Source organism: Opisthorchis viverrini (genome assembly GCF_000715545.1).
Source record: "Opisthorchis viverrini unplaced genomic scaffold opera_v5_2, whole genome shotgun sequence".
Taxonomy (NCBI): Eukaryota; Metazoa; Platyhelminthes; class Trematoda; order Opisthorchiida; family Opisthorchiidae; genus Opisthorchis; species Opisthorchis viverrini.
In genome coordinates this window covers 2,286,253-2,305,684 of record NW_008751658.1, presented here as the reverse complement: position 1 = coordinate 2,305,684, position 19,432 = coordinate 2,286,253, and positions in this window count along the sequence as shown.

The following is a 19,432-nucleotide window of genomic DNA, read 5'->3' as shown; positions in this document are numbered from 1 at the left end:
GCGAAACAGAGTCCACGAGTAGGTGGTTTTTTGAAGTAGATGTGCTTTTGGAACCATCCTGAATGAATTATAAAAGTAGTTATAAATTGTGGTAAATGCTTACACCATAATTTAGGACACTAATGTTGCCACTATATGGTTTCGATATGGTCTCATCAAACAAGTACCAAATGTATCGTCGTTTGTTATTCCTTTGAATTTTTTTATGTTACCCGAACAAGAGAGTGAGAACACTCTTCCACCGTAAAATGTGTAACACAGCACAAGATACATAATACAATGCACTTATACAATTCGAAAAAACTTAACGGATCAGTAAAACCCTTAGGTCCTTCTGGGCGCCCAGGACATGCTCGTACGTTTAGTTGCTTGACGAGACTATATCGAAATCCTGTGACTGTAAACTAGTTCCCCAGGCCAGAAGTTCAAGAACTTTTTATAAGTCGCAAAATTCCTCTCAGGTATGTAGTTGCTGTATCGTAGCCGTCTACTGGTTACGCCTGCACTGAGCCTGCCAGACTACGCGATAAGAAGACAGAGAACTCTGGACACGGCTGTATTGTCAGGACTAAACATACAGAGCTTCTGCGTAAGTATATAGGATGACGAAATGGCCAAATATGGTCGTTAACTTGTTCGTTCTGCACAGACAATGGCGGTGTTCCGGTCGTGAGCAATTTCAGGTCCACTCCACTGGTCTTAGGTTGCTAAGTTGTGTTTGGTGAGCTCCGCCAACGCACCTGCTTTCCGAACGTGTCGTACGGATGGTGACCTTGGGGATGCGTCACTCTCTGTACATATACTTTTTTCATTTCTGGGCGCGTACTGACAGTAGTCTACATGCTAATTGACCCTCAGCTGTAGAATGCGATTCAGCTCCAATACGACTGAATAATATTCCACACTGTTCGTGTGACGTTACCGGTCAATCTAGCGAGACTGGAGGTGGATGCGCGGGTTCCTACTATCTGAGCCGGAACAGTAGCAAATTCTGATCTAGAATACTCTAGAATGGACAAGTACACAAGTTCGGCGCAGTCTCCCCCAGGATTCCAACCGAAATCCACTGAAGAGTGGTGGATTTGGAGGGGAGGACGACTTTTGAAATGGTCAGCATGTAATGGTACTAGTCATCACGGCGTAAAAATTTTTCAAGTTCTTAATCGATTAAGAACGCTGTGTACAAACATCGAGCAAAGAACAGCATCAAGTGGGGTGAAAATGATTTAAGGAAGCAGAAAACCAGTAGATTTAGATAAGCGTCATCTACAGCTGTTATTACATCCCCCCTCCGATGTCAAAGCCCAAAAAGTAGGTTGGGACGGAAATCAGCTGATCCAAAACTGAAACACTTGAAACAGAAAGCTGTTGAATACGATCAACGTTGGGGTAGTATTTCAGAAGTGGAAATCTTAAGCCGTTTGTACGCAATTGAAGGGCCGTCTCCCGGTGTTGGGAGTGTAACAACTACATGAGGAACAAGCAGGGTGAACCAGCTAGTGAATTGCGCACTACAGCTGGTGAACAAAAGCGGTACATAAACAAACCACTAAAAAACACGTGAAGCTGAGACGTTAGTTAATGACACCGCTATGCTGGAGTATGAACTGGACATTAGACATGGAGTGTGGGTGTTCTGAGGCGAGGACGGAGTTTTCTATCACCAAGGCGGTGGAAATTGCCAGGCATCCCAACGTGTGTAGGACTGGGAAGGGTGTGGAGATCGGTTTTGGACCGGCTGGACACGTTTTGGTGAAGAACGCTCTTCTACAGACTGCTTGGGTCTTAGGTTCAAAGCCATGGCGGTCTAAAATGTATTTTATGGTCCTGGCACGGCGTCTGAAAGAATTTGTTCCTTTTGAAAACCGCGTGAACTGCAATTTACAATCCTTCACAGTAGACCGGATTTGGGGTCAAAATCATACAAGTAGACCAAGCAGCATTCCTCTGAGATGCATTCTAGCTATTTATAACAAAGATCGTTGAATTTCCGGGCCAGTCGTTTGTTTCCGTCATCCGCTTAGTGAATGCCTCAGTGATCTAGCTCACCGTTTCTAACAGGCTGATCGAGTCTGAGTCTAAACAGGTGTACCATAACGCCTCATCAACCTGCAAACAGAATGCTCAAAAATGTGAAGAAAAATAGAATGATTCAGTTCGCGTATCATATACCCTATACGCCATCCCCTGCCCTAATGAGAACAACTGGCCGGTTTTCTGGTAAACTTTTTGGAAATGTGGAAAAAGGCCAGTTATTGTGTCCTCTCGTTTGAAAAACGCGCAAGTGAAACCATTTCTCGGCTTGACTTCACACAGTGATACCCTCATCTCCCTCACGAGGATCGTGACAAGTTAGGAATAACACTTAGTTTGTCCCAAACGGTCAGTTTTCACCTCATGGACTGAACCAAGGAATTACTTCGACCCTAATTATGATTGGCGTTGTGTTAAGGAAACTATTTCGACCCATATTTGTTGCGCTGGTGGTGGCAAGTGGTGCGGCAAATGGTGAGAATAGCCAACCTGAGGATCACGCATTTGGTCCACCTATCTAAAGAGTTCTCATATGGACCAAACGCGTAGCTTCTACTTTCCAGGACTGATTAATTCTCTCTTAATAAAGCCTCGTAAGTAGTTGTCGTGTTATGTTTCCAAATCTGACCACTGCAATGTTTTTTGTGGATGAGAAACAAGCAAGTGTGAACCCATTTTATGTAGAGTTTGCTAGTGACTGCCAGTTATTATTCGGCTGGTAGGGTCGCTGGAAAATGCCAGCGAGCTACTCAGCATACAAATTTCCCACCCTCAAGAGTAACATCTTTAATCCTAGAAATGAAACCATATGTAATATGTCTAGAAAATTGCCTCCAGTAAACTATTACAAATCGAAATGATCATAAACGTTTGTTTCTGTTCTTTGGCGTAATGTTCTTGCTTCAACAAAGATGGTATCATCTCAGTTGTTCACATTTTTGGTACGCAATTATATTTACCTGTGAGTATTGAATAGTTTTTATGATATGAGTAGATGTGAATGATTAACTGGCTGAAAACATTCCAGAAAAGCTACAAAACTAGATGGAGAAAAGTGACCCAACGCCTGATTCGTGCGTCCTCCGGACCACTCCACAATGGCTTCAGTCTTTTATTTTGTTACCTGCCATAGATGTATATTAATCACTAGGATACTTTACAAGAAGAATTTTTGTGGTATTTGGTGGATTTCGCTGTTAAATTTTTGGGGTTTTAGGTGTAGCTCGTCGTTTTGCCGTGCTGAGACGGTACGCCAAACTTTTTCACTGTGATTTCGGTGAGTTATGCATTGAGAACAATGCAGAGGTGTTTCAAGCAGCTGTTTGATTAGTAACTGACTGATTTGCCGAAATAGCTACAGCTCTTCACTGATAACTTGGCCCCTATTGAGCTACAGGCTTTGAGTTTGCTCAGAATTTATGTGCAAAAATTTGGTCTAATTTCGGACTGTTCGTTGCCGTACGGGATCATAAGAAATCGTAAATTGTTTAATGGCTCGACCCCTATTCAAGGCTAGTCGGATTGGAACAATTTTCACATTCAATTCAAATCCGATTCCTTTACGTCCACCTAATTAGCCTGAAAATTAACAGGTCTCAAGGCCTGTATCAAGGCCTTTAGGATGATTGAAGCACTGTGCACCATTGTTAGAGCACAACATTTCGTATGTGAAATCAGACTGGACGGGATGCTCATCATGGTTTGCAGTTAACGATGAGAATGAAACTCACTATGCCTACGGTGGCGGGGGACGAAAGCTGGTTAGTTTGTATGACGATAATAAAGCCCCCTGATGTGTATCGATGAACTAACTCTGTTTTCTTTATTTTTTAACGCAGGAACTTTTCAAGAAACACAAGAAAATTTGGGCAGAAATAAGCGGTTCCAAAAGATAGGCTCTATGCGCCATTCTTTTTTCTATAAAAAAGGTAGCCGAACCTTATGTGCCTCTACAATATGGTGATTGATTTTTGGGGTCAGCGCGCGCAAAACATTTCGGAATTATTCTGCTTTGTGTTGGCCGGCCGAGAAAGACCGCCTTTTTTCTCGGAACCCATGGACTTGAACCAATAACACCATGCTGGAATATGGTGTCGACACTCCAAAGGTCATTTGGATGAGAACAAGCAAGACAAAGAAGGGCTTACCTTCGTTTTTTGTTTCGAACGATGTGTTGGACAACAACAGGATTTTGCTTTTCAAATTATTTGCTCTGTGACGCGTTGGGATCATGTCAACAGGGCTGAATTTAATTCCTGTTGCTCTGTCTCTTCACTATTTTCGCACACCGGTTATCCAAAGCTGTTTTTCAGTAGCGGCCTAACGCGTCCTGTCATATGTGGTTCGCCTTGGAATACCTATTCTGACGGGTCATGTGAGAAAATAAGAATAAACATATCATGACCAGAGATAAATGAATGAAGCGCTGCTGTGGGTTAGGTTGTCTAACGGCCCCCCTCAGTGCTCCTATTCGCAATCAGAAATGTTGTACGAGACAAGTCGCCTTTGATGGATCGCCGTCAGACCTGAGAGCACCACACGCTTAAGTTTAAGATAGTGTAGGATTGCATTGTGCTGGCAATAAGTTGAAATAGTAGTAGCCCCTGGGGAGTTTGTCGCTTGTCGACCAGGCAATTGTTGACCTGTTCACCGAGCTTGATAATTAACTCGCAAACGCTCGAGTGGGCATCATCATTGCGCGGTTGGGTGGTGATGAGCTGATGACTGCCCTAGATTTGTAACGAAATGCCCGAAAGCTAATTGCCACGGCCACCTACGGAATAGAAATTCCCCTGGTGGGAGCACCGGTATCTGGAGAAGAGCCGATTTGTTTTGAACACTGGTGCACTATAAGACGAAAGCTTCAGTTACATATTCTTCTAAATGACTATATATATACATATATATATATATATATATATATATATTGTCGATAGTGAGCTGTTTCTTTGTCCTTGGTATCGGTCACATGATTTCTAACGAATTCTGTCCCAATGTTTCTGCTGTACTTGTGAGTTCTCGTACTAGAACTTCGGCTAAGCTAACAGCTTCGGTCACATTTGCTCAACAGTTCCATTTGGGATGTCATTGAAACCATTGGAGCCCATTTAAAGGTCGGTCCATGTTGGCTTTCGATAAATTCTTTGCTCTACCGTTCCACCGATTCTCTAAGAGCTATGTTCGGGTAAAGCCTGTCGTTCTGTGGTGAACTTGGCGTGTTAAGTTGTGTAAAGCGATTCTCACTGTTGATCTGGAGCCCATAGCTGCGCAGTTGTCACGTAAATAGCATCAGTACTGTTGATATCGACTAAGGCTTGGGTTCAGGGAAAGATGTTCAACTTGACCCTTTTTACAGCTCTTCAGGCAGGTTTGATCTTCGAGTTTCCATTGATAGTTTCCTACTTCGAGAGCAAATAGTAAGTAGGTGGAGCTATACGCTCATCCGCAAATTAAATTGGTATCAGCGAGAGAGCCAACCGAATATCACTTAAATTGATCGTGCATGATTTTGCGCATAATGTCAGCTAGAAGAAGTCTGTGATGAACTCATAACGACTCCACTTATCGTCTACCGGTGGTATCATTGAAATGAAACTGTACATTACATGTGCACAAAGATGGTTCGTTTAGCTATACGATAGGACCATCGAAGTTGGTGAACGCACAATGCGACCGAACTGACCGCTATCGGATATATGGTCCAACCTGGTGTATGCATAGATTTACTCAAATCGGCTAAAAGGGCCATCGATCGAGCAGCAAGAACGGATTCTTCTCACTAACTGACTAATGCACTCATTCTGTTCACTGATTTCTGGCTTTACAATACCGTATGCAGTTTGCGTTCGTTCACTAGTTTATAACCATAAAGGCAGGTTCAGATTTGCCGAGAACATACGCCTCCCACAAGCCCTAAACTAGCAATACCAAATTTATCTCATTAATTTTGTGACATTCTGGAAAATTAGAATTCGTGGCAAGGGCTCATATTCGGCTGAACTCATGTCAACTCAAACAACTTTCTCGTAAGTTCGCTCCATCCAATTAGTAAATCTCAAGTCCACACGACTTACAGCTAATCACAGCTCCTTACTGTCCGTAACCCTGCAGATCAATCAACCTTCGGCTATCCATACTTTCTAGTCCAGCAACCCAAGCTCGTCATTATTATTGTCGAGAAATCCTTCATAAGTGTTAATCCCCCACAAAATTTCCAGCCATCCTAAGAGCCGCTGCCTTGGCGCTCAGTAAGTTCTACATTTTCTGAAAAAACTTACAGCCTCCACACATTCGTGTTCTCCATGGAAAAAATAATTGATAGCTAAAAAACTTAACTGAGGCCTACAGGTGGCAGTTCTGATGTGATTCATAGCACCGTTAGTCCATTAGAGGTTGTATGATGCAAATTCAAAAGATCAAAGAACGCATCCGATTATTTTTTGCCGACTAAAGATATCAAGTGCGCACCTCAACCACGTTGATCGCATACCTATCGCGCGACAGCCGTCCTACTTAGAATGACTCGTTCAAATAATTAAATAGATATTTCATCACCAATCAATATTTCAGCTGCAACCTTTATGGAACTCCCCACGCAGACACGCAACGATACAAGGCGATAACGAAGATCTAGATAGTACTGTCATCAAACAGTTAGGGCAGTGGTTTGTAACGATGGTGCTTCAATCCGAGAACAATCTCGGAAGCATATGTTTAACCCGCCGGAAATTTCCGTGTGAAGTTTAGAGCTGCTAACCCCATTCCACTGTTTAGTGTTAACCTATAAAAGCTGCAGTCATGTGGTCGCAGTACGGTGTTTTGAATAGAAAACAGACCAAGGCTAAATAATTGTGACCTATCTACAACGGACAACTAAACTGATAAGTTGAATTCAGCTGTTTCTGATGTCTCACCTTTTTCCTCGCTGGTGCCCCCAATCTCTCTGCCTGATTTGTCGTCATACCGAATGGCGCTTCAGCATGCGTAATCCATACCAGTGAAGCGCCGAAGTATTTTAAAGTTTTGTGAAATAAGGTATCCATCATTCGCTTTTAAAATTGTCCGAAGCGTTGCTTTTCATTCAAGAGGCTTAGTGATGCTGAGCTAAATGGAGAAAACTGTTTCCAGAGGGACACGCAATGCATATATTTGGTGAAGAGTTCGACTATCAAAACGGTGGTCAGCTAGAAATTGCCTCGGCGATCTTGTGAGATGTGCATTGTTGATGATTCCCAGTAAAGATGAAATAACTGCACAGTACTTCTCGGCTTTTCAGCCTTGGTTGATTACACGTACAGGACGAAATATCCACTGAAACAAGCATTTCCTATTCAATCACCATAACGCTCTCCCTAGTCACTCAGAGGACCGTTGATGTTCGTCATATGGATGTGACTATAATGATACATCAATCACTTCAAGCCAAGCGGTGCATCTGAGAATTCCTTCAATGGTGGTGCTGTATTACCGCTGGACATAATGCTAGAAATACTCTAGCTATTTGTGTTTATTGCTCAGAACAACACATTCGAAGTCATCCCGTTATGGAAATTCGGTATTCCCGTCACACATTCATCCAGCAGACGCCTTAGTCTGGATCCCCGTAGAAGAGTGAACGTTCTAACTAAAGGAAGTGCTGTGAACAGCAAGGTAACAGGCCGCCCTTGACCGTCCGATCGTTCCGCTCTGTAGTGATGCATACTGTGTCATAATCAAGAATCCAGGGAAGCATTGCTATGGTTGGATTGACTACTCGCTTCCAATTGTGCACTTCTAGTGACGCAGAGACCACTGCGGCTGAATATGCCACTAGAAAACAAGTCCTAGAGAGGTCCACGCCCCTCTCTTACTGTATCTGCTTATGCCTCAACCAACAATAGTTCCGAACATGTTACATGTTTACATGTTTTCGCACAGCGAAAGAAAGCTCAAAAATCGTTGTAGCCGCTGGTGACGTAAACATGGAAGTAGACAGGATTAGCACCGCTGGGCCTCCAGTGGCTAACTGTTTTAGCTTAAACATAAAGCGCACGGGATATGAAGAACGTTGATCACAGACTGTTCCTCTGTGGTACCAAATTCTGGAACGAAGGAAATGTTCGACCATGTGGTCCCCAACAATGAACCAATCCAAAATGGAAACAGACCACGTTGCCATTAGTCACCCGTAGCAAGGGTCGATCGCCGCCCGTCGCTCTCTAGAACGAATGCGTGGACCCCGGTCATAAACTTATCCGTTCATTCTTTTCAGGTTTGCGCACCTCGTTTAGCCACTGAGGAGCTCGTGGACCAAGAAGGCAGATAGACTTATCAGAACCGGTTCGTAAAACACCAGCTTGCTGGTCCGAAGATGGATGTCAACGATTACTGGAGACAGATACCCAAAGTTGCATCCGACGTCGGAAACGCTAAGCAGTACAACCCCATCCAACCTCATCCAAGCACTCCGATAGAATTGTGACTTTGCTGAATCCTTGGAAACAGATTTCCCCGGTCATAGCAGCAAACCAACAAGCCATTCGACACCAGGTAAACTTGGGTGTCATGAAGACCGAGTGGATCCAGAAGATCGAAGAAACGGAAGTGAAAAATGCTGAAAATGTCCACATGCTGTTCCATTTCGTTCGAGGGCCCTTGGAAGCCATTTTTCGGTGAAACCACCAAAAAGTAAAATGGTTCGCTGACATCGAACAGACGAGACATTTTGGACACCTGAACAAAAGACTTCGAACAAGGATTCATTTGGTGACCAGCTACTTCGCACTCAGGCTGTCAGCCTTTGACAGAATCACCGAGTGTGAATATGGAAATCTCTTTGTCTCCAGAAGTGTTCGACTGTACATTTCCACACAAGCGTCCCCGCGGTCCTGATCCAAACGAAATTCCGCTTGCTTTGTCCAAGGACGACGGTGAATCTATCGGCTAGGGTTTAACTTATCTGTATCTACATCAGATGGAGGTAACGTGTCCCACACAACGAGCGTGAGTTAATATTGCTGTCAGCCTTCAAAGGAGACACACAGTAAACCACAGAAGTACCAGTCTGATATGAAAAGCCGCCTACCCACACTTACTCTTCGTCGCCTCTTAGTGGCATGCAAGCCCTTGACCCGCGAACATTAGGCGGGATTTCTAGCATTGGGGTATTTCGATGTCACTCGACTCCAGAGGTATCTTCCACTTTATCGAACAGTTATTTCTATCATCACTCAAAAAGTGACACTCCGGCAGCTCGTGAACGTAATCCGACCATCATATTCTGGGCGTGCCAGTGTACGATGGGCTTCTCAAAAGCCCCTTACAAAATGTGCTGTCCAGTTAGGATGTCCACTTTCCCCATTTCCGTTCAATTGCTTCATAGATGAAGGTGAAAGCTGGAGGGTTTTCGAAACCCCTGATTCAATCATTGCTGGTGAGAACCTGGTCGATCTGAAGTACGTAGACGTAATTTTTGCAACCGAATACTAAGCACAGGCATCCCACCTTTCGACATGCGCCTTGCACTTACAATGTGCAGTCACTTTTCGGAATGTGCGGTCTCCGAACATACCCACTCAAAGTCAAGAAGTCGTGGACGTGACGAAGTTCTATACATCTCGGAAGTCGTATTGGCTCTGACGAAAGTGTCTGCTGAAATCGGTGTATTATCGGAGTGCTGAAGTGCAACGTCGAAACTCCTAATCAAGTTTGCCGAGTTGCGTGGCTCGTGGAGCAACACTGGATCCCGAATGTCAAGTTTATCGGGCCACAGTATGAGCTGTGTCGTCATATGTATATCAGAAGGAAGGGTACCCGTAACCCCGAAGCACCTAGTCTATAACATATCATAATAGGATGAATCAGCGTTTGAGATCACAATAAGGCTCATATTGAAAACACGATAGAAAATCATCGTCTTTGCCAGCGAGCTATTTAGGCTTCTTCCTCAAACAATAATTGTATCAAAGTTGGGTTGAGTATGTTTCCACCGGATAGTCGTTTTGCCTGGAAATAAGAGCGGTAAGACCAAAGTCTTCCATCAGGGGCTTACCGTGCCGAATTCTATCAAAGTAGGAATGCTGGATATCGCGCAATTCGAGTTGGTGCGAAAGACATTGGAAGGTGAGCGCCAGCTAAAAGACAGATGAAAAATAAAGCGGAAGACTTACGCTGGGCGATCACCAACAAGAACCGTTAGGAAAATCGAATCTTCGGGTAAATACTTCAAAGCTTCCTTAATTAATGGCTTAACTGAAAATTGGAAGAAATCAGTACATTTAAAATGTAAAGTAACTGTTGAAGGAAATACCACACGTCCAGTGTTCGACTAACATAACATGGCGAGGGAATGCGCCATCAAAGTCTTTTAAGAAAAATTGCCATGAATTTGTCGGGGACTCGTACAAACGTAACGCAATAATCCAAATAATAATAAATAATAGATAAATAAATAAATAATGATCCAAAAAACTCAGAAAAACGTAGAAAGTTCCGAACACTTCGGGTCACACATACCGAATAGGTTGTTACTAAGGCCAACACTGTGGTCGTCCACAGATAAACTGACAAACTATTTCGAACGTGAAGCTGTCCAAATATATAAGGATACAAAGTCAACTATTGTAAGGAATTGCAGCCCATCCCAGTACATGAAACTGGTTTGTTCCAAACTAAATTGGTAGGAATCGGTGAATTCTTAATGTAATCGCGAGACCAGCGTTCGGTGAGACAATTGATGTTACTTAAGGAATGTATCTAGCACTCATCATCATCGATAGCATGACATCAGTGTTCAACACTGATGCTTTGCTGCCGTACAACCATGATTTACTTGAAAATTTTATTGTAGAGAAACGAGTAAAGGTGGACGGAAAAGGGATTTAGTCCTAGCTTACCACAATCATTCCGAGGTGCCTATACCTCCAGACACTCACTCAGGCAATCTGGATAGAAACTGACAACAAGAACGCCACTGACATCGGTTGGGAGCCATATCTTGTAGTGTCTCCAGTCACGCACGGTGAGGATCACGCGGTCCCCATCCTGGAAGGCGAGTAGCACTGACAGCACCCAAGCGTCATCCAGTACTGCTCAGTCATGTTCTACGCATACCGACTAAGCACCGGACAAGAGCGTTGTTTTCCACGCCCATTTCCGAGGATCGGTAACCCATGGGTAGAAAAAGGGAAATGAAGCATGTTTCGAGAATCCCGCGCGGTTTGTGGTGATCAATTCCAGAATGAAGCCCACGTGACCCTCTCGTAGGTGGCCTGAGAAATCCAATAACCGATACTGAATGTATTCAGTCAGTTTATATTCAGACAATGTTGGAGTTGTACGCACCTCGTTTGTTTGTGGACAGCTAAAAGTGTCCCATTGTCCTCTTTCCATTATAAAGATTTAATTAAATAAAGTGACACGCTTTACGGCAGTAAAGCGCCGGCGTACTTTGTTGGTGTTGCTGTCAGTCATGATGATAATAAGCCAATAAACTGCTCGAGCCTGGAAATAATCAGGGCTCATTACAGGCGCTCCTGACTAGGAGGCCTTGGGATCACATCGACCACGACTTGGTAAAATATGCGGGAAGAGCGAACGAAATTCACCGACAAACTTCCCATGATATTTGCAAAGAACAATACGGGGGTCTTTAAATACCGATATCTGGGGCGGACTTTGCACTTTATATTTCGTTCAAAAAACAAGATAGACAAGTGATTCATTCTAAGCTCATTTGGAACTCCCGTTCACATTAGCTGAGTGCGTAAATGGGTTGTGTGTACAGAAACCGTTGACCTGTTTATTGGCCTTGACAAAGTTTGGGTAACCTAGACCCTGCGTTACCTTCATGCTGAGTGACAACGAACCACCAGCGATACATACCAAGGATCAAAGATTCGGTGTTTTACACCAAACTGCTCTGTTCATTTGGAATCAGTTATTACAAACAGAACTGACGGTTATCTCTTTTTTGACACAAAGAGTATACCGTCAATTAACACGAGATCATGCTGTCATTTGTCGAGAAACAGTCCTTTTGAAAAAGCTTATTCCAAAAGCTCACTAAATCCGTCAACTGTGGATATCAGTTGAATCTCGGATGAAAATCTAGTTCACTACTGTGATAGTTGAATCGTACGGTAAACAAAACAGGTACGGCTAATCGCAAGTGGTTCACATACAGTAAGGGACAATGATGAAACCAAATTTACAACCATATTTATCAGAATAGGAACGACTACAATATAACCATTCACTAGAAATTTGAATAAATATAAGTTCCAGCATTGTGGCCGACACAGATTACTTGTTAGTTATGAAAGCCAATTTTCCACGTCTGAGCATCTCAGCAGTAGATGCATATATGTAAACGATGCCACAAAGAATGGCAAAGCAAAGAGATAAAAGCTCACGTTACTTGCTACTTGTTAAACGCTCCTCAGAGGCTATTTCTTGAGTGTATCCCCGTCTACCTGAAGAAAATTTAGTCGTCAAAGTAGTTTTGTGGAGCACCCTTACACCCACATACCGCAACGGGAAAAAGATGCCTGTTGCAAACACCTTGGGAGAAGTCATTGGGATATCTTTCAAGCTAAGCATGATTTACAAGTCCTTCCGATTACGAAACTTGGCAAATTGTCGTGGATATTTGCAGGCAAAGGGTAGCTTAACAACTGAAATCAAGCCATGAGCGGCAGCCGTCTCGGCACTGTTAAGTGATAGATGAAATAGTTGGGCCTTAACGCAGAAAAATAGCACATATTGCTGGATCGGAGCCGAAGCACAGTCTGCGCTTTTCACCGATAAAAAAAACTAAGGGGCATTTTTTATTTCGAACTCATCCGACCGCAAGGTTGTCGCTGTAACGTAACGCTGTACACGAGGTACATACTATATTGGTTATAACTCAGCTAAATCTCTCGTTTATGTTGTTCTTCAACTGAAAGTGCTGCACAAGACCACCTCGTATTTCATTTGGTAAGACATTCGAGATCTCGTGGTATATTCTCTTGACGGGGCGTGCTATAAGGCTGCTGAAAACCCTTCGAGGACCCACGACCGGTTTCGTCCTCTTTGGGGTTCATCAAGTAAGCCCAGTTATCGAGGAGAGCTATACCCAGCATAGAACGTCGCCTGAAAATCGATAAATTTAACAAATCTGAGTGTAGAGGTGTGAAATTTCTATCAATCACGACAAACATCCAGGGAACATTTTATATATATATATGTATATATATATATATCCAATACACCTGTTGAGGCCGGTGCGCCGCAGTAAAATGGACGTACAACGCACCTGCCACACAATCAGGACACCAGCTGACTCCATTTTCTGATGGTGTGCCCGAAAACAACACGAATATTCGCTTTCCCTTGTTCTCTTCTGCTTTTTTAAGTAGTACGTCAAGCTGCGTTATCGGATTGTGCTCCATTCTTCCAGATCTGGAATAATGACAGATTTTTTCATAATTGAACATATTTATAGACCTAGATAGGTGAGTAGAGGTAACCTCTCGGATAGAAACCCCAGAAAGAAAAAACATGATTAGAGACTGCGATTAGACTGCCGGTCACACGACATATGCAGCTGCCACAAGCATCCATCTAGATTTCCATTCCAACAAACAAAAATTGCAATAAATTGGTATCAGATACGCTCTCAAAGCATCACAACCCCACTGCTCCAGAGATCAGTAAGTAAAGGACTTGTAACGTCTAGTACAGCCTGCTCCTGAAAAACAGTTTATGGGTAAACAAGATGAGCAATTCTAAAGATTGAAACCCCGTTGCCATCAGATGAGCAATGAACCTCGAGGTAGCGTTTGCTAGAACTAATAAGTGGCACGCACCGATGTTGCGGGATGGAAGTCAGCGGTGAAGATTAGGGAACTGAGCGGGCGACTGCACAGTGGCGATCTCCGTCCACTCACCACGGGCGCTAAATATAACAACCACTCTCCAAAAGTTCAGTGGCTTTTCTCTTGGGAAGTCATTGGCGAAGAAACCATTTGATATCAGGCCATGGTTAAGGTATGTATGACACCAACTGAGTAAGCGGTCAATCACCAACACTTGGCTGTCCTCGACATTATATCATTTTTATCTGTGACCGAAATTGTAGCAGCTGGAACCAAAACCTTTGGTGCTGATCCATAGGTGACAAACTGACAGACTGCCTGATAATACAATTTCTTGTCTAAACGAAGGTTAAACGCACTGCTGATCTGCGAAGCAGAGCCGTTCGACTGCCGCCTGGAATGTTCCGGGTTCTAATTAGACCGACATTCCTCCGGGCATTCGGGAATGTGCACTGAAGATTGAAAAGTATGCTTATCCCTTCATCTTTCTAGGATACATGTTTAACTACAGTTCATCTCCATACAATATGTTCAACGATATAAAAATGTCGTAATATTCAGAAACGAGCGTTCTTCAATTTCAAGACAAACCTGGAGAAACAAACAGAACCGCTTATTCCTAAGCTTCAAAATTCGAACGAAATTAAACACAGTGCAGTCTATTTCAGGTGAGCCCGAATAAACGGACCCAAATGTGCCCAAATACCCAATTTTTTCTAAGATTCTACCATTCCCATAAAAAGTCACCAGTGCACTTCGCAACCATTACTGAATATACCACCGATCTTCACTGGTACAGACTTTTCTCACATGTCTACCATATTTAGGAGGCTGCATGGAGAAAAAACTCGTTATCAGTTGTGGGTGGTTGAGTGATTTGTAGTAGTTATATTCACATCGCTAGCGCACGAACATCCCTGCTCCTGGCCTGGCGAAATTACTGTGGTGAGGCTACATGGAAAGAATAAAATCGTTCAGCTGTAACACCCTTCCGGTGCCCAGCTGCCACGTCACCCGAATGTTGCACGAGGGCTGGGATACTGCCAGGTGGGGGCGAGATGGTCCAAGTGGTTAGAGCGCGAATTTACTGACAGGAAGGCACATGGTTCGAACCCGACCTCCCCTGTCTGGGCTTGTGCAGCATGGCAGTATCCTAGCCCTCGTGCAACCTTCGGGTGGCATGGCAGTTAGGCACCGAAATGGTGCTACAGCTGAACGATACTGCCAGGTTGCCCAAGCCTAGACAGGGGAAGTCGAGAGGCAGGGGTCGGGTTCGAAACGCGGACCTTTCGGTCAGTAAATTCGCGCTCTAGTCACAAGCCATCTCGCCCCCTACATCGAAAAAGGGAATTAGAGTCCCCTGTTTTCGCTTTTATTAGGGTTCATCGACAGTGCACATCCTTGGCAATGTCTAGAGCTAAACTTCGGAGACCTGACATGCGAGACGAGCGTTATCATCATTCCATCAGTGGACACTGGGCGCTCCGGCGTTATCATGCCCAGACAGTTTAATGCGTTTACCTTGCGGCGATTTGTCCTGCCCAATGCCTCACTATGTAGGTCATTTGACCCGCCTGTCAGCAATTCCCAGCCAGGCAACATCATGTGCTACTGAAGCCTGCTGGACAATTTTCGACTAGTTGCAGTCAGTCGGGATATTTATGGAATTCATCAGAATGATCGCGCCAGGACGGGGGGGCTCTTCAAACGAGCGTAGTGTTAATGTGAATTCACCATAATCACCTTTGCTACATTTTTAGTGAATAATGGAAAGGTGAGAAAGAGTCAAGAAGTTCTGCTTCGAAATAATAACAATAACAATAATAATAATAAATAAGCGTTTAGCTTATATATTGGCGTGACATCAGCTTATCCATCAAGGATCGAGTTGACAATGCTCTGGTGCCATCCATATTACTATATAGGTCGCAAACCTGGCCGCTACACGCCGACGACATCAAAAGACCGTTTGACCATCGGGGGATGGGGCTAAAAACATCTCCCTCCAGTAATTCGCCGGCGGAGGGAAGTTATTCAGTCGGACATGTCGGTGACAAACGCTTCGTTAAAGCCAAGCGGGAAAACCGTTTTGGGAACAGGACTTTGGTTTAGGGCTGTGGTTTGCATTGGAGTCGGGGCTAGTAGTCAAGAGGTTGGAGATGAAAGACGTTGAGGGTAGTGAGCCAGGGTGCGTGTGGATGAGCTCACTAAGTACATAAACATGGGTCTCGGTAAAACAGGACAGATCGGCGGTCACGAGATGGCTCCGATAGTGAAATATATCGCTCCACGGAGAGGCACGTGCAGTTCTCATAAGACCACCTAGGGCAGTCACCGCACAGCAAATATTTGGATGCGCAGCAGCCGCAGCCAGGCAACCTCCAGTTGTAACGATCAGTATGCGTGTTCTTTGTTTCACAGATTTTTTTGCGGATCCGGTAAAACAGTAGCGTCTGGGTTATGTACGCCGGACGTCTGGTGAATAGTACCAACAAATGGTTGCTACTGGTGAAGCCTTCAGTCGTCCCTTTGAGAATATGAAATCCAGACTGAATGTTCGCTTCACGCAGAGTAGAAAAATATATCGTTTAGCTGTAACACCCTTCCGGTGCATTGCAGCCATGCCGATGGAAGCACGAGGGCTAGGATACTGTCAGGTTGCTTAAGCGCATACAGGAGAAGTCGAGGTGCAGAGATTAGGTTGGAACCACGGACCTTCCGGTCAGTAAATTCGTGCTCTATCCACTGAGCCATATCGACCCCTCAATCGGAGTAGTAAGTGCATATAAGGATAGAAAGAGATGGAAATGGGGGGTTAAATTTTTCTTTCCTGTTTTCCTGTCTTGGTGAATCCTCTCTCACGCAAATTTTTCACTTTTCCTTCCCTTCAACCTTACTCTCTTTTCAATATACAAAGCTTTCAACGAAGATAAAGAAAACAGGAAAAGGTAGCGGATATGTGAGTTAGGTTTCGTTTAGTCTCTGAGGCTGTCTGCTGAGGGGACGAAACTCCTTTTAGTCAGGAGACCATTCTGCATAATGGGCTAGTAGGTAGCCAGGAGTAGAATGTACCCGGGTCGTTTTTCGGCAGGCACAACTTCAGTCGGAATTAAGTCGCACGCCGATATAGCTTCTACTGATGATTTTCCTCGAGTAACACGCAATTACGCAGGTGGCTCATAATGAGGTTGCCTCTTAGTTAGGTTCACCTTCTAGGGACAAATAGTTGCTTGCATGAGTTGTGGGCTTTCACATAAATTGTACAGGAATGGGACCTTCCTGAAGCCTTTAATATGCAACTGTAATGGTTGAACTGTTGAAGCACTGAGGAAATGGCCAGTTGCTCATTGTTTTTGCCACGTCGGGGACACCCGCCCACCTAGTGTGCCGGTGGCTCAGGACCCAAGCGACAGAGGGTTTGTCGGCGTCTTACGTGGGTGACCTTACATTAATGTTGCGCTTAGTCCATTCAAGGAGTATATTATCAGTCTAGCATGAGAAAGATTAACCTGCATTTTCTATGTCTACGCAGAATGTCAAATATGAACCTGTCAGGGGGAGAAATTGACGAACGTAGATATTAAATAGTTTGGGACCCGATACTGCCCGTAAGGTAGCCACTAAGTACGGGGGTACGGTTGATTTACCTCAATTATGAGACCTAGAGGGCCGCTCAAAGGTGAGGAACCTAGAAAGACTCTAAAGCTAAACAACCCAGCCCAAAATGTCTATCGCAAGCTGATTTCAACCTGCTCATGAGCCGAAGCTCAGTGAGCAAGGCTATACACCACCAATATAAATCGAACACTGTATACTATGCAGGCCCCATTTTTGAAGAACACCGACCCCGATGCACCATGGCCTAGGTGAACCGGTCGGGCTATTGTTGTGGTGCGTGAAGCTGGTGAGTGTGCGCACGGGTTAGTGTGACTGGGGCTGCGTCGGCCGTGTGTGACTGAGCAAAGTGTTAGCTCCGAGGCCTGTATGCGCGTGTGCAGAGCTAAGGTCTTTGTGGCAGATACACCAGTGTGTGGTAATGATCCTGATTTGGTCGTCAAATATGTAATATCTGCGTGTATGAAAATTATCCACACTTACTTTACTCTATAGTAAACTACAAATGAAGGAAAGTTTTGATTGACCTGAATTCGTACCAAACAAGGTTTAACGATTCATTGGTTCTTCCATGGGCGCGCGCAACCGAGGTTTGGGTCCAGAATCGTGGGATTCGTTCCAGTTCCGAAAAATCGGGTGACAGGTTCTAGATGTCTTGTGGCTTCTTGATGGCTTACACATGCAAAGTAGCCCGGAAAGGCGCTCCCAGCGGCTACTAAGATGTCCAGATTACTCAACCTGATCGCATAGTGTGGTGATGAAAGCTGGCTTCTTATTCTTCTCGTCTGCCACCATTCGCCTTGCTCTAGAACTAAAAAAGCACGTGTAAATGAATTTTTATTATTTTCCAGTGCTCTTAAACCCTTGTGCCATCGAGCATTACCGGTTGGGTTCCTCATCAATCCGAATGTGACAAACAGATGAACATGTCCCTGAATTACTCTTTATTAATTACTTAATTATTAAAAATTATTGGCAATAATTTTTAATTACCATTAATTACTCATTTATTTATTTATTAAACCTAATTATTATGCATCTTAAGTTGGTTTATCAGCAACGCAATTTAGATGCATCTCATCTGGCCGAATCCTATCCTCAGTGGCCAGAAGACGTTTAATCCATAAATGGTCGTAAATTCAGGCACATACGAAAAGAACACTTTTGGCGTCTCGCTGTTAAAATCAATTACTTGTGACATTAATGCCTTTGCCGCTTTCGTGCCATTGCTCATTTCAACCAACCTCATCTCATTCTAACTCTGCTGCTCATGCAGCGCTGCCACTTTCCATGTGTTTTTGAACAACGGATTATCTCAAAGGGCAAACCTAAGTGCAAACGAAAAGCAGGCCTCGGAACCAAGCGCGATACGTTCGAAATCGGTTTCGTTTTTCCCTCGTGCAAATTCGTGAAAATTTTTTTCGTTGTTCAATCTATCCACAGAGTACACACGAGTAATTGTTGAATTTTATTACTCTAACAAAACATTTGAGTGATAACCTTTTATATTTTGCGCACACCTATTTTACATCTAGTCCGAAACATGACGTCAATCCATACCGATCGCCCTCCGCAGCCATTGGTTGACCACAATAGATGTGGGCGGAATGGCTGCCCGTCGAACGTCAAACGCGGTATGCAATGCCACGCCTGCAAGGCCTGGTGGCATTTCAAATGCACGGGTTTACAGGACGACCAAATAAGCCGACTAGCCAACTCTCCTGACCCGTTTGTCTGTGCCAGCTGCCTCTATGTCAAGGGTGCAATGCATACCGCAGCGAAGAGAAGAGTCCCCCGAAACGGTACCCAATCCCCAGTGCAGATGCCGAAAGACCACTGCCAGTGTTCCGCTTTAATCGGGATACTCGACGCGAAATTAGAGCGTCTTTCGAAGGCACTGGAGGACTCAGGCGCTAAGAATGCAGCGACCTGGGCGAAAGTCGACA